Source organism: Anastrepha ludens, chromosome 5, assembly GCF_028408465.1.
Source record: "Anastrepha ludens isolate Willacy chromosome 5, idAnaLude1.1, whole genome shotgun sequence".
NCBI classification, from domain to species: domain Eukaryota; kingdom Metazoa; phylum Arthropoda; class Insecta; order Diptera; family Tephritidae; genus Anastrepha; species Anastrepha ludens.
The window spans coordinates 88,046,696-88,060,921 of NC_071501.1; the positions used below are offsets into that span (position 1 = coordinate 88,046,696).

General features: G+C 36.3%; 1 protein-coding gene across 16 annotated transcripts in view; it reads left to right on the forward strand.

Annotated features, from left to right (window-relative positions):
• The window catches only part of LOC128863158 (uncharacterized), a 184,065-nt gene that overhangs the window by 128,516 nt on the left and 41,323 nt on the right, over positions 1 to 14,226 (forward strand). For all 16 annotated transcript variants that reach the window (XM_054102139.1, XM_054102134.1, XM_054102142.1 and 13 more), the window contains exon 6: positions 11,391 to 11,418. The gene's annotated coding sequence lies outside the window, so the exon portion shown is untranslated. The remainder of the gene's footprint in view (positions 1 to 11,390; positions 11,419 to 14,226) is intronic.

Sequence of the window (14,226 nt, forward strand, 5' to 3'; positions counted from 1 at the left end):
TGATTTCAATTTCTACAAATGCAAATATTTGTATAGGATAAGTGTAGTGACTTTTATTGAGGTGGTGATGATATTTTCTTAAGAATGTAAAGTCGAAGTAATAATACAAATAATAAAGTAAGCACTCTTGCCTGAAGATTTTCATATAAAAAATAGTTTATTTTAATAAATATAAAAACTTTCTTAGTTTGCTTAATATTAATTATCTAAAATGGCACATTAAAGTCTGGAAAAGTTGTTTTTTATTGTATATAATGAAAAAAGTTTCATTGTTAAAAGCTGATTATCTGATTAATTGAATCATGGCTGGTCTCTAACACCATCGCACAGAGGCTACAATCTTTCGTCAACAAATGCATTCGTATCATCTGTTGAATATTTTGTCTGAACACCATCAGCAACAGCGCGAATGAGGAACCCATATGGCAAATCAAACGCAGAAAGTGGCGATGGATAGGTCACACTCTTAGGAAACCATCAGGTAGTATCACTTGCATGGCACCGGACTGGAACCCGCAAGGGAGCAGAGGTCGTGGTTGGCCAAAGAATACTTAGATAAGGTCGAATACGCTGAGAAATGGTCTATATTGACTATTGCATCATAAAGTATAAAGAGGTGTCTTCAAGAGAATAAGAAGTATAAGAGCCACTGGTGTCATCAAGAAAGGGCAATAATTAAAAATATTAAAGTTTAAGACAAACAAAATATTAAAGGGGAACGCCACGGTGGGGGGTAAAAAAATAGTCGATTTTTGGGATTTTTTTTTTTTTGTAAGTAGGAATGATTATTCGAGGATCGGACAAAAGGCAATTTATTACAATATATATGTATTAAACTATGTATGTTGATGTAAATTGTTATTAAAAAAGTAGTAAAAATGACGGGCGCTCCCTTAAGTGCACATAGAATAAGGAATGAAGCGAATTTCGCTTTAAAATTTTTACCACATTTTCTTGAGTAGTTGTACCAACAATTTATGCAAAAAAAATCGACTTTTTTCAATTTTCACAGTGGCGTTTCCCCTTAAACACAATATGTTTTGTAGTCGGTTTCTTATTCGATTTATTTACTTTTCCATCGTATTTTATTTTAGTTTTTTTTTTAATTTTTTTTTATCTTTTTATTTTTTTATTTTTATTTTTTTTTTGGTTTTTATATTTTATTCATATTTTCTTTTTACTCCTGCTTGCCGTGCCAAAATAAACTAGTTATTTTAAATAAATGTATACATACACACATATGTATGTTTGTCTGCATATATGATGCTTACCATAACAAAAAAAACAGTCACTTAAAGTTCAATGTTCGACCAACGAGTGGTTGATTAGCTGTTATCCGCTATCCACAGGCATATGTGCCCATAATATCAATAACATCTCACACAAATGCGTATTTACATAAAACTGTTACCCAACATTCTGTCAAAGCGAACCCCTAACATAAGTGCAGTGAAGCAAACATTTAACAGAGAATCTGTAAATAAATCGAAGGCATGCAGTTACCACCAGGAAATGTTAAATGTTAAACTAAAGGTCACGCAACACCTAACAGCAGCAGAGAGCTGAAGAGAAGTTAGGATGCAAGCCAGCACTGAGACACAAATTGGTAAGCCAATGTTAGCAAATGCTCAGAGGAATGCCAGAAGGCGCAGAGGAATAGTGGTAGCAGAACCAGCCGAAATGGGAACCAGCAGTAGCCGCAAGAGAATCAACGAACGGGCGACACAAGAGCAGAAGAAGTTAAAACAGTGCCAGCAGTTGTTGCAGCAGTGTTATACCACGAGTAGTAACAGTGAAAGAAGCAGCAATTAGCAGGACTCGCTGCGTTGAGACCACAGCAGTACCAGCAGCCGACAACTAGCGACACAGTCCATCAGCATCAGTGGTTGATGGTTGTGCTCAGTTGTTGTTGGACTGCAGAAGTGTCGTGTTGTGGCAACGATTAACAAAGCGGAAGAACGCTGAAAGATTGATTTTGTGAACTTAAGAAAAAAATAAAAACCAATATTTGGACAAAGTGAAAACCAAAATAAATCTTGAAGTAAAAGAAGTGAGAGCGTAAGAACTCAAGAGAGTGAGTGTGCAGGACGAACCAAGTAAAAACGAGTGCAGGAATTTTAAGAGCAGAAATACTACGTAAGCATTTTCTGCCTCTATCTCTCTCTCTCTCGTAGTTGTGTATGGAGGGAGACTGAAAAGCCGATTTAGTAAAACGAAATACAAATGTACGAAAAATTTTAAATGTAAGCAAACATATGCAAGCAAGTGTTGCAAGTTCATCGAGCATGACGCATGTGTTGAATTTGATTGCTTGCTTGTACGGCGGCTATGAATTTCCGTATAGTGAAATGTAGAATGTGCATACGTGGCAAGTTTTAACAGTGATAGCTAACAAGTGAGCGGCACTTTTGGTACTACTGGCGATGTTTTTTTTTTTTGTCTTTTTTTTTTGTGATGTGATGCGCGTAAAATGAATGCTTGTGGTTGGTGGCATGTAACAATTTGCTCCAATGCTGGCTACAAGAAAGAATAGGAAGCAAAAATGTAGAAATTTAACAAATAAATAAATTTTTTTATGAATTTCGAATTTTTGAATACACGATTGGGTTGAAAATTTTGGAAATTAAATCGTTGAATGATAAAAATATCAATATTTACTCTGAACTGTTAAAAGTTCATCAGTAAAATAAAATAAATATCAGTTAAAATTGAAATAGTGTTTTAAAGTGTGAGATACCTCTCGCAACTTGTGAGCTTCTCATTAAGGGCGCATTAATCAGGTCTGCAAATCAAAGATGGATTAGCGTTAACACCTGTGAAATTGCTAGGCAAACATGGCCAAGGCTAAATTTACGTCTGTCCAAGAGTATTATAAAACCGAATAGACTTCAAATCAGGACCTTAGTAGGGGCCCTCACAGGGCACTGTCTCATAGGAAGTCATGCAAAGAGATTAGGCGTTTACACGCATGATTTCTGTCGTAGCTGCAGAAATGAGGAGGAGTTGGAAACAATTCAACACCTTTTTTTGCACATGCCCAGCTCTAGCCAGAAGCAGGAACCGATTTTTAAAATCCTACTTCTTAAAGAATATAGAAAATCTATATATTTTAGGTATCAACAACCTTTTACGCTATGTAAAAAGCTCAGGATGGTTTAATATGGAGAGGGAAATGTAGCTCAGCCCCCGCGGTTCACAACGGACCTATTTCGTGGTCTAAGTGGCATCGTTGTCTCTATGTACGATGCGGCTGCCAAACCTAACCTAACCTAACCTTTAAAGTGTGGAGAAAATGCTGCACATTTTATAACAATAAATTTATATCTTTAACAAAATATTTTGCATGTTAAAAAATATTTTTTGGCAAAAATGTGGCAGTATCTTGTGTTTACTGCATATCTATATTAAAAAAAAAAATTTTTGAACACAATTTTCCAAATTCTTTTCTTCTTAATTTTAAAGACTTTTAGTTGTAAAGTAGCAGCTTTCTGGTAAACAAGCGGGTCTAATTTCCTAAATTTTTGAAACTATTTTTTATTAAAGAATTTTTAAAAAATAATATATAATAAATTTAGCCCCAGTTAGGCACTTTTGTGTGAAAATTACAGTTTCTTATGGCTAAATTTATGCATATGAGTTTTATATTTTAAAATAAATCTTTAAAAAATAATTCAAAAAACTAAATGCAAACTTAACACAAATAAACTTTTGCTACCAGCTGAGAGCCTCCATTGCTAGCGCTTCATTTCTTTTTGTTTAATTAACTACTTTATTGTTATTTAAGCTTTAAAAAAATACTAAAAGTTATGAAACTATAAAAATATACTACAAATTATGAAAAAATAGGGGAATTTTCGGAAGAATAGTAAAACAGTTTTTTAATATTTTAAGTTTAAAAAAATTACTACAAATTATGAAAAAATAGAGGAATTTTCGGAAGAATAGTAAAAGAATTTTTGAATATTTTAAGCTTAAAAAAATGACTACAAATTGTGAAAAAATGGATTAGTTTTCGGAAGATTAGTAAAACAATTTTTGAATAAGTTTATGCATATTGCCTTTATCAATATTTTTAAAAATGTCTTAGCTTTTTGCTACGAATAGACTCCCTTACAATTTTATGCTGCTGAAATAAGGAAAACTTTTAGATGGTAAAATTACAGATATATTTATGTAGGAACGAAAAATTTATTTCAACATACAATTCTAGCTATAATTTTCATGTTTCATATGCGCGATTAAATTGTCCTGAAGATTATTAATATGCGCTCTGGAAAAATGGTCACAATGTAATTATTATTATTATTACTATTATTGGCATATTCTAAAAATATAATATTTAAGAACTTAGTATAGTCACAAAAAATTTCCAAATATTTCTATCTCGAGCTTTATATAAGAGCTGAATGATTTGTTCGAGTTTCTGGTGATTGACCTTCACGATATTCTTTACGGTCGACCCATATTTCTTTTTCCTCGCGGGCTCAATTCCAAGGCGGCATGTGCTATTTCGCTCACAGGTTTGAGTAAAGTGTAGCCGATCTAGCCATACTTTATTTTCATAGTTTCTTTGACAATTGGTTATTGTTGTGTTAAAGCCCATAACTGCTCGTTGCGAGTAGTTGTCGGCCACCACATTTTTAAAATTTATCTCAAACATCTATTATTGAAATGAAGAGAACGAACTTATGATGTTTACTGTTTTGATGCAAACATTAACAATTTTTAATTTAGTATTTGCTTCCTCTAGCCTATAATACTCCAGTCTTATTTAAATTTGCAAAAGCACATCAGACTTTTTTTAACCGGTTGGTGATGTCAATGACGGAACCCCCCGCAATAGTAACAATACTCCCAAGGTACTCAAATTGAGTAACCTCTTCTACAAGATTGCCACTAATATTAAACTGAGCGTCATTAATAGTGTTTATTCGCCTAGATTTGGTTTTTTGGATGTTGATGTTGAGATCCACTTTCACAGATTATTCCGCGACGTGATATCTGTGTTCGCATATAAACATGACTATTTGATATAAAAACTAAATCATCTCGGCATGCTCGAGACCGCTTAACTTGCAACGCAGCCTCCAATTTATGCCATAACCTTGAAGGTTGACAGTTTCTAAGTTTTTTAAGGACCTTTTTTTTAAATGTGAAAGGAAGCTATCTTCATATACCCATATTATATCCACTTGATTTCATAGTATACTTTTCCGAGTAGTATATTTCTCAGCGTTAGAAAGAAATTGTTCTTTTTTGAAGTGAAACTTCTTAGGCTTCGATGGGCCAACGAGAATGAATAGTAAAATTTCAAGGCCATGCAACGTTTTGAGCATTTTCGTTCCGCGAGAGAGAAAAAAGATATAATGTAGAGGAAAAGGAGAGAGAGAGAGCAATACCTTATACATATCTTAGATACACTTTAGGCTATTTTTCCTGAGTTGTTCCTTGTGGTTGCTAATTTCTAGTGAAAAATAACACTACCTACTTTTTGACACTTGTTTGTTGGTGCAAACTTGTAGGAAATATATTTTTGGTGCTTATTTCCGTTTCCTGGCTAATTCTTGTTCTTACTATAAAGTGCTATCCATTCCGACGCCGGATTTGTGGGTATTGCCTTGCGGTAATTTGTGCCGTTGCTGCGGTCCTGGAATCGCTGCGTTTGTGCGGGTGATAAACGCTTGGAGTAGAGCGCGTTGTTGCCACGGTTTGTGTCCGGCGTTTACCTACACCGGTCGACCCTTCTCCGTTTTTTATAAATTTTGTCTATTTGTATTCTCTGAAATGTTATGAATTTATTTAGAAATATATTCTTTCTCTCTATCTCTCTCTCTCATTCTCTTTCAGGTCTTTCCCTCTTTCTTTGTCTGCCTTGAAAGTTTCACTTCTGTTATGAGTACTACGCTACACGCACTTTTTTTTTTTTAATTACCACAATAGCCATTTCATCCATCGGATACAAAAGGACTGGGCCTAAGAGGCTTATGAAAGTTAAAGTTAAATTTGGTTCATCAAAAAGTCTACTACTTAATCAAAGTCAAGATGTTGTGTTCGGAGTATTTTTGAGTATTATGGCTCGTACGTATGAGTTCACCCAAGTATTGCGAAGTTATTAAAACCCAATGGTTTTTTTTGTAAGTTCCCTCTCTCTATTAGTGCTAGCAGTGGATATATTATCTAAACCAGGCCTCCAAATGAGTGAGCAATCAAAAAACCGTCTCCTTATGGACCTTAATTCACCTAACTACATTCCCAACTCCGCAATCTTCAATATCACTTTGCACTTAACAACAAAAATTGACAACTTTGAAAGAAATATGGCGGAATAAATAGAAAAAATTCCGCACCAGCAAATTTATTAAACAGCCATTAAGGCCATGAAAATTCTCCACTTGCCGCAGCTAATAGGACTATGAATAAGTTCGTTTCGGTTTTATAACAGATGGCGTAACTTGATTATTATTCCATCGATCCACATTTCCAAACATTCATTGGAGAGCTACTGTCGTAAGGCACAAACGTCAGTATAAGTTTTTTATTTGAAGCGTAAACAACAATATTTTTACCACACTTGAAAATGTCGAATTTCGTGCCAAATAATGTGTTTTTGCGGGGAATTCTTCTTCATTATTTTAATATGAAGAAAAAAGCAGCCGAAAGTCATCGTATCTTGGTGGAAGTTTATGGTGAGCATGCTCTATCTGAGCGAACGTGCCAGAAGTGGTTTGCACGCTTTAAAAGTGGTGACTTTGGCTTGGAAGACGAAGAACGCGAGGGTGCGCCGCCAAAGTTCATGGATACCGAATTGGAGGAATTGCTCGATCAAGATCCGGCTCAAACGCAAGAAGAGGTTGCAAAAACTTTGGGAGTTGATCAATCAACCATTTCCAAACGTTTAAAAGCCATGGGAATGATCCGAAAGGTAGGCCATTGGGTGCCGTATGAATTGAAGCCAAGAGACGTTGAACGCCGTTTTATGGCATGCGAACAACTGCTTCAACGGCACAAAAGAAAGGGTTTTTTGCATCGAATTGTGACTGGCGATGAAAAGTGGGTCCATTACGACAATCCAAAACGTCGGGCAACGTATGGATACCCTGGCCATGCTTCAACATCGACGTCGGCGCAGAATATTCATGGCCTGAAGGTTATGCTGTGTATCTGGTGGGACCAGCTGGGTGTTGTGTATTATGAGCTACTGAAACCGAATGAAACGATTACGGGGGATGTCTACCGACGACAATTGATGCGTTTGAGCCGAGCACTGCGAGAAAAACGGCCGCAATACGCCGATAGACACGACAAAGTTATTTTGCAACATGACAATGCTCGGCCACATGTTGCACAAGTGGTCAAAACATACTTAGAAACGCTCAAATGGGATGTCCTACCCCACCCGCCGTATAGTCCAGACCTTGCGCCATCCGATTACTATCTCTTCCGATCGATGCAACATGGCCTGGCTGACCAGCACTTCCGTAATTACGATGAAGTCAAAAAATGGATCGATTCGTGGATTGCGGCAAAACCGACCGAATTTTTCACAAAGGGAATCCGTGAATTGCCAGAAAGATGGGAAAAAGTAGTAGTAAGCGATGGACAATATTTTGAATATTAAATTTGTAACCATTTTACGTCAATAAAGTTTCAAATTTCGAAAAAAAACCGCACGAACTTATTCATAGTCCTATTACTTAAAGCAAAGGCCCGTTATCCTTATTGCATCTCGACGAGAAAGAAAAAATTATTTTCAACAAATGTCAAAGTTTGTTTACAAATTCAATCAGCACAAACAAAAGTATCTCCACAAGGCAAATAGCGATGCTCTATAGAAAAAAGCTGCAGAAAATGGTTGTAAAATGTAAATAATGCTGAAACGACATGACGATAGCAAAAAAATGTTAAAAGAAAAAAAAACGGAGTGACAGACAATTTAAAATTTTTCTGCCGCCAGATCTTAGAATATTTCACCATTTTTGTTTTTTTTTTGCGCTTTAATGTATTAAAATATTTCTTTACATTTCTTTTGCATGCAAAACTACCCCAAGCAACTTGTGCACCCCTGTGCCCGCTTTTTTGTTGCCTCTGTGGCTGCTGAGTTGCGCATTTTAGGCAAAAATAAAACCTCAAAAAAACAACAAGCAAATGATAACGTCACAGCCACTTTAACTGTGCGAGTGCTGTCATTGCCGCCACTTTCAACTCTGCTAATACGACTTTGTTTGCTCTTTGCTGTTGACGAAGGCTCTGTCGCTTGCTTTGCCTCTGCGTATTGCGTGGGTGTGAATTTTGTGGAAAACTTTTGCAAATCCCACACAACCAATTATATACTGATATTTGTTGTAGTTTTGTGAGGCGACTCTTAACTGGTTGTTCCTTAGTTAGTTGACTGGCTGGCTTGGCGTTGCGCCGCACTGGACTTGCTTCTTTCGACTTGCAGGCGGTTATTTGCGCAAAGCTGAGCTGCACTGCGCTGGTAAAGCAAACTTTTCATTTGTTTGGGTTGCATCGATTCTTACTAGCGAAAACTTTTTTGCAGTTTCCCACTTTGCGGCTAATAGTATTTTCCTTGGCGCTACTTGGATCTTATCTTTTCAGCTGTGACGCCTTTTAGCGTGAATAATTATTTTCATTTCTCATTTCATGCAAACCCTTTTTTCTGCTAGGCTTTTTCTTTTTTTTCTGTTTATCTCAAATTTCAATTTGCCTTTTGCCACAACAAGCGCCAATTTGTTGACTGCTGTTGTCACATTCAACTCGTTCCACTCTTACCTCCGGCATCTCATTTTCGATTTCCGCCGTCCTTATTTGTTCCCTTTTATTTACTGAGAAAAACACGTTGCTATCGCTTTGATTTTCTGCGTGTATTTACTTATCTTTGTATTATCCGCCAAGACGCCTTTTTTCGGCTTCACTAACTTTGCTTTCGCTTTAGCTACCTGCGAAAATAGCCCCTAGGCATGTCTTAACTTTTGTTGGCAACTGTTGTTGCGTCCCCGACGCCTCATTGCTGTCGCATCAGCTGCTTTTCGTTTGTTTTTACAACTTAATTTAAAAATCTGCGCAAAGTTCAAAGTGTTGTGCGACACTTAATTTTGAAAGTTTTCCTCTCGTTGGGTTTTTGTTAAGTTCAGCTATTTTCCGCTGTTTAGCTGTCAGACGGCAAATTTTCAGGCTACAAACTTTTTGAAGGTGCACACATTTGAAATAATTTCTTATAGCGAAGTGGAGGATGGGATCTTTGAAAACTTTTGGTAACCAATTTTGCAAAGTTTTCTGTAAGAAAGTAGGATTTTCGTAAATGCCAAAAAAAGCTTTCCATAGCAGCTTCATTTACGATCATCGATTTACATAAAGAAAGCTTATGGATATGAAAAAAAAATGCAAATGTAAAATTTTCAAGTAAGTCTTCATTAAGAAATTTTTGGATCGGGACCCTAGAAATAATATTAGCAGCCAAACAAAGGGAATACAAAAAATAATAATTAATAAAATAGATACCTATTCTTCATTCATCTTCGGCGTTCCTATCACCAGAATAAAAGAATAAGAACCACCCCTTCAGTGCTCAGCTGTTAGTTTATTTGGTCTAGATGCTCGTATGGCAATTTTTTTTTTGTGCTAACTGAGGATTTTTTCCAGCGTCATTGTGTTGTTGTTGTTGAAGTGGTTGAGTAATAGTGTTGCTGAGTAATATAAAGAGTTTTCTCTGTTTATCTATCTTTATTTTGAAGAAGCAACGGAACACAGAGCTCATTTCACCAGAAACACCAGTGTTGAAGAACTTTTTCTGAAGCGCATTTGTACCCTACAATCGCCTGATAGTGTAATCCATTGAGGCCCAAAACGCTTAGCACTTTTTGCTACTTTGCATTGCTGGCGCATATATCCATTCTTGGCTAGTTTGCCGAACTTCTACTCCAATTGGTGGTGTACGTATTTTGTTTTTCAAATGGTTCGTAAGCGGTATAGGTTTTTATGCTACTTTCGATGGTTGCTGATTTTTTTATATTTTTTTCATGGCAGAGATATATCCGGAGGCGTGCCATTGCCCGTCTAGAAGCAACCGATGTCTGCAAAAATGTTTACTATCATTTTATGTTTAATATCCACAGTGGTCTACCTTTTGGGAGCCATTTATAATTAGTTATGTGCCTTTCAGGTCTGGTGCTCAATGACAGCTATAAGAGCTGTCGGTGGCAAAATTCGTTCAAAAACTCCGGTATGTTGTCCGGTAAGGTATATATAACGAATATTTCACATGCGTTTCTTTTTTGTTTTTTTAATGGAAGAAAATATTTAGCACCATCAGCCAAAAAAAAAATAAAAATTTAAAAAAATCAACACGATTTTTATGCCACTTCAAAAAAATTTTTCATTAAAAAATCTAGAAATTCCGATGAAAATTTGATAAACTTTTTTTTTGTTGAATTTATATGGTTTTTGGATATATGCATAAAGAATTATTAAAAATGAGACTGCAAGAAATGAATTGTCAAAACTAACCAATAATTCCTAGTCCTAAAACTTATTTAAGGGGGGAGCCTGCTTTAGAGGCTTAAACAAATCGATTTTTTCGTGAATTTTTTTGGGAGGGAAAGAAATATTCGATTGTAATGAAACTTTCAGGTTTTATTGTTATATATTTCAACAGTCTTCTCAAATTTTTTTATTAAAATACATTTCATACTATGCCTGGTACAAGCATTTTGCCGAGGCACCTCGAGTGAGCATGTGTCGTGCGGCGGGAAAGATGCAGGTCGTAATTTTCATCTGAAACCAAAAACCCCAAAAACTTTTTATTTTAGTATAGTATAGCTTCTAGTTAAACCAAGAAAATTAAACAAAAAGTGAGAAATTCAACAATTTTTCGCTAATTAAAAAAAAAAAATCATTTTTTTTGGAAAAACAAATTCACTTTAGATTGTTTAAAAAGTGGGTTAATCATAACTTGCTTAAGGTTCTTTAGGTTCAGCTAGAAGAGAATTGAATTCGGAATACTATACAATAAATGTTATCTCGTTTCGATAGGACGTTTAACTTTTCCCCTATCTTTCCCGCCAATTAGGAAAAATCGTAAAAATAAAAAACTGAGAAATCGCGCGCCAAAGTTTTTGCATATATACCGGCCGCTCGTATACCTGCTTGACGATTACTCACAAAATTATTCTGTAATTCCGAAAATATTTTGAATTTGCTTCTGAAATTTTGAGGACACATTCTTGGATAGTTTAGGAAGACATTTGTGCAAAAATTAATAGATTTTTTGAAGCCTCTAAAGCAGGCTCCCCCTTAACTCAATATATTTGAATACCTTTACACTTTTTATTGAAACGTAAATAAATTCACAAACCGCATACTAATTTCATATTTACTCTCATCTCTTGCAGCCATTAAACAGACGCCGCCAATAGTGTGGTAAGTTAAGCAAACACAAAAAACTCTTAGCAATTAACTTCGCAAAGCACTTGAAATTTATTATAATTTAGTAATAACAAACAAAATATTCGAATAGCTCTAATTTGCACTCCACTTCGGCATAATTTATGCTAAACAGAAAAATATTATTTATTTACACGCAATTTAAACAGCGTAAATTAGTAATTAGCGCCAGTGAAAGCGAAAAAAGTTGCGCATACGCCATGTCATGCAAAAAACTATCAAACAAACGGCGAGTAAATAGAATACCCAAATTAATGCTTAAAACTTTAACTAATTGTGCAATCAATTATTTACACAACAGTGTAAGAGGGTAAACAGTAAACATTAAATAGTAAACACGAAACACACAAAGGAGTGGAGTGGGCGCCCACTAAAGTCGCTAAAGTTACTTATACGCCATGTGTAGCATAATTTTGGGGTTCATCGATTCCAGCGTGTATTTCATGTGTATGTGCATGTGTGTGAAAATATGTATGCTTTGCTTTATTGGGCGAAAATAGTATGCGTGCACACCTACACTTATACATATAACTTCAGCGCACTTATGTGCGAGTATGCGTGTCCGTGTGCGGGTGCGACATATTTGCGGCTCCACATTTGTGTAGCTATGCAATTTCAAACCATTAAAGCTGCCAAATGTGAAAATGTTAATTATGCGCCCGCGCATGCTTTGGCAAATATCATTGTTAATGAACTTAATAATTCAAGCTGCGGTTCACATACACCTGCATACACTCATAAACCGCACACACATACACACGACGCGCACACTGAATGGCGTAAATATTAATGGAAACTGAAAAATAAACAGGAAGCCGTCATAGCCATACATACGTGCACGCATACATGGATGTTGTGTATGTGAATGCATGCAAATACTTATGCGAACGCACATTGCCACGCATATATGGTAAAATATGCATACATGCACAAATACCCAAACATGTATGTATGTATGTATTGCGCATAATTGCTTATTTGTTTATGAATATGCACACATACATTTGTATTTGTCACTTATCCACATCTGCCACATTGACCTGCACCTGTGCGATTGGGCATTGTGGTGCGCAAATGGCAATTTTATCAAATCAATTAAAAATTTAGTGGCACATCAACGGCAGGCATGCAACATTAGCTGCAATATGGCCAATTTTCCAATCATTCAATAAGTATAAGTATAATAATTTCGAGTTCACTTCTAGCTTCAAAATGCAGCGCTAGTGGTAGCTGTTGCTGTTATTACGTGCCACATATTATATTAGCATGAATTATAGTCAGTGGCAGAGGGAGATAATATGAAAGGAAATATCAATTGTAATTAAAAAAAGAACAATTGAAGCTGCGGCAGAGCAAATAGGAACAATAATTGTGCATTACTACTCGGCAGACAATCACAGGGCACTGAGTACATGATTGCTATGGTTTTTTATTATTTTTTTATGGGATACCACAGGCGTTACCCTCAAGAGGCTCTCTGAAACCAGGATAAAGCTGTTTTTTGTCTAACTTCGCTCATTACGGAACTGCCACCAATTATTACTTTGTGTGGGAGAAAAGCGATTAGTCTCCGCTTCCTCGTCTAAACCTTTCTAGCATCCTCTGCCTCTTCATTGTGTCGGCTATCACATCGCTTGCCAATCTTCAATTTTTACTACTTTCCTTCATACTTTAAATGAGTGATTGGGGGGTGCAGTTTTCTTCGAATATGCACCGAAACGTTCGTATTGTGCTACCAAAACGCCTGCATTAGAGAGACACGTGGCGCACGTCTTCAATGGCGCCCCCTCCGCAATGATCGCATACAGAATCAAGTTCGTGTTTGAATTGAGGCAAATAATACTTAAAGCATCCGTGCCCAGATTTGATTCTGGGTTAAGTGAAAATCTACTTCATCATGCGTTCTCTTGAGCCACTACTTCTAGTTCCCATTCCACGTCAGTTTTAAATTAAAGCCAGAGCCACGTCTATACAACCTCTATAGTCTTATTGACTTTGTCCCAGATATCACTTAAATGTTTCGCTGTACCAAATATGGTGACGGCACCTGCGAAAGCGATTATTTTGGATCCCTTTAGTACCTTGTTATTCGGTATAGTCTTCCTGAACATCTCCCTAAATATCCAATTTATGAATTCCTTCCCTGAAGTGATAATCTGGAATGGCTGCAAGGCTACGCTTTCATAGCTGTTAATAGTTCCTCCTAATTTAATGAAAAAAGCTTTCCAGACACAAACTTTTTTAGGTCTGGAAACAGCTGGAAGTCCACATCTGGGAAATGCGATGGATGCTCCTAGAGTTCTAACTTTAATTCATGCATTGTCTTGATGAAATAGAAATTTGTCTTTTGTCCCGAATTTTTTCCTTCAGCTGGTCAAAGATATTACAATAAATATTATAATTTTTTACTTTATCAGTTTGCAAGTAGTCCGCAAACCAAATTCCTTTTGTATTCCAAACAAACTGATGCTAATACCTTTTGGGCCGATTTCTGTACACGAACTCGTTTCGGCGCCGAAGCACCAAATAAGACACAACTCTTTAGCCTCTTTTTTAATTTAGGGTCATGGTGGCTGACCCAAGTCTCCTCTATAGCTATGAGCCGACGCACAAAGTCCTCTTTATCCTTTCGAAATCGCTCCAAATGTCGCTGGGAAAGTCGCATTCGAATTTGTTTTTGTTTTATTGTTAGCGAATGCGGCACCTATTATGCATAGCTTTCTGATGCCCAATACTCGAGTCCAAATATTGATTACACTACCCAATTAGATGCCTAGCGCTTCT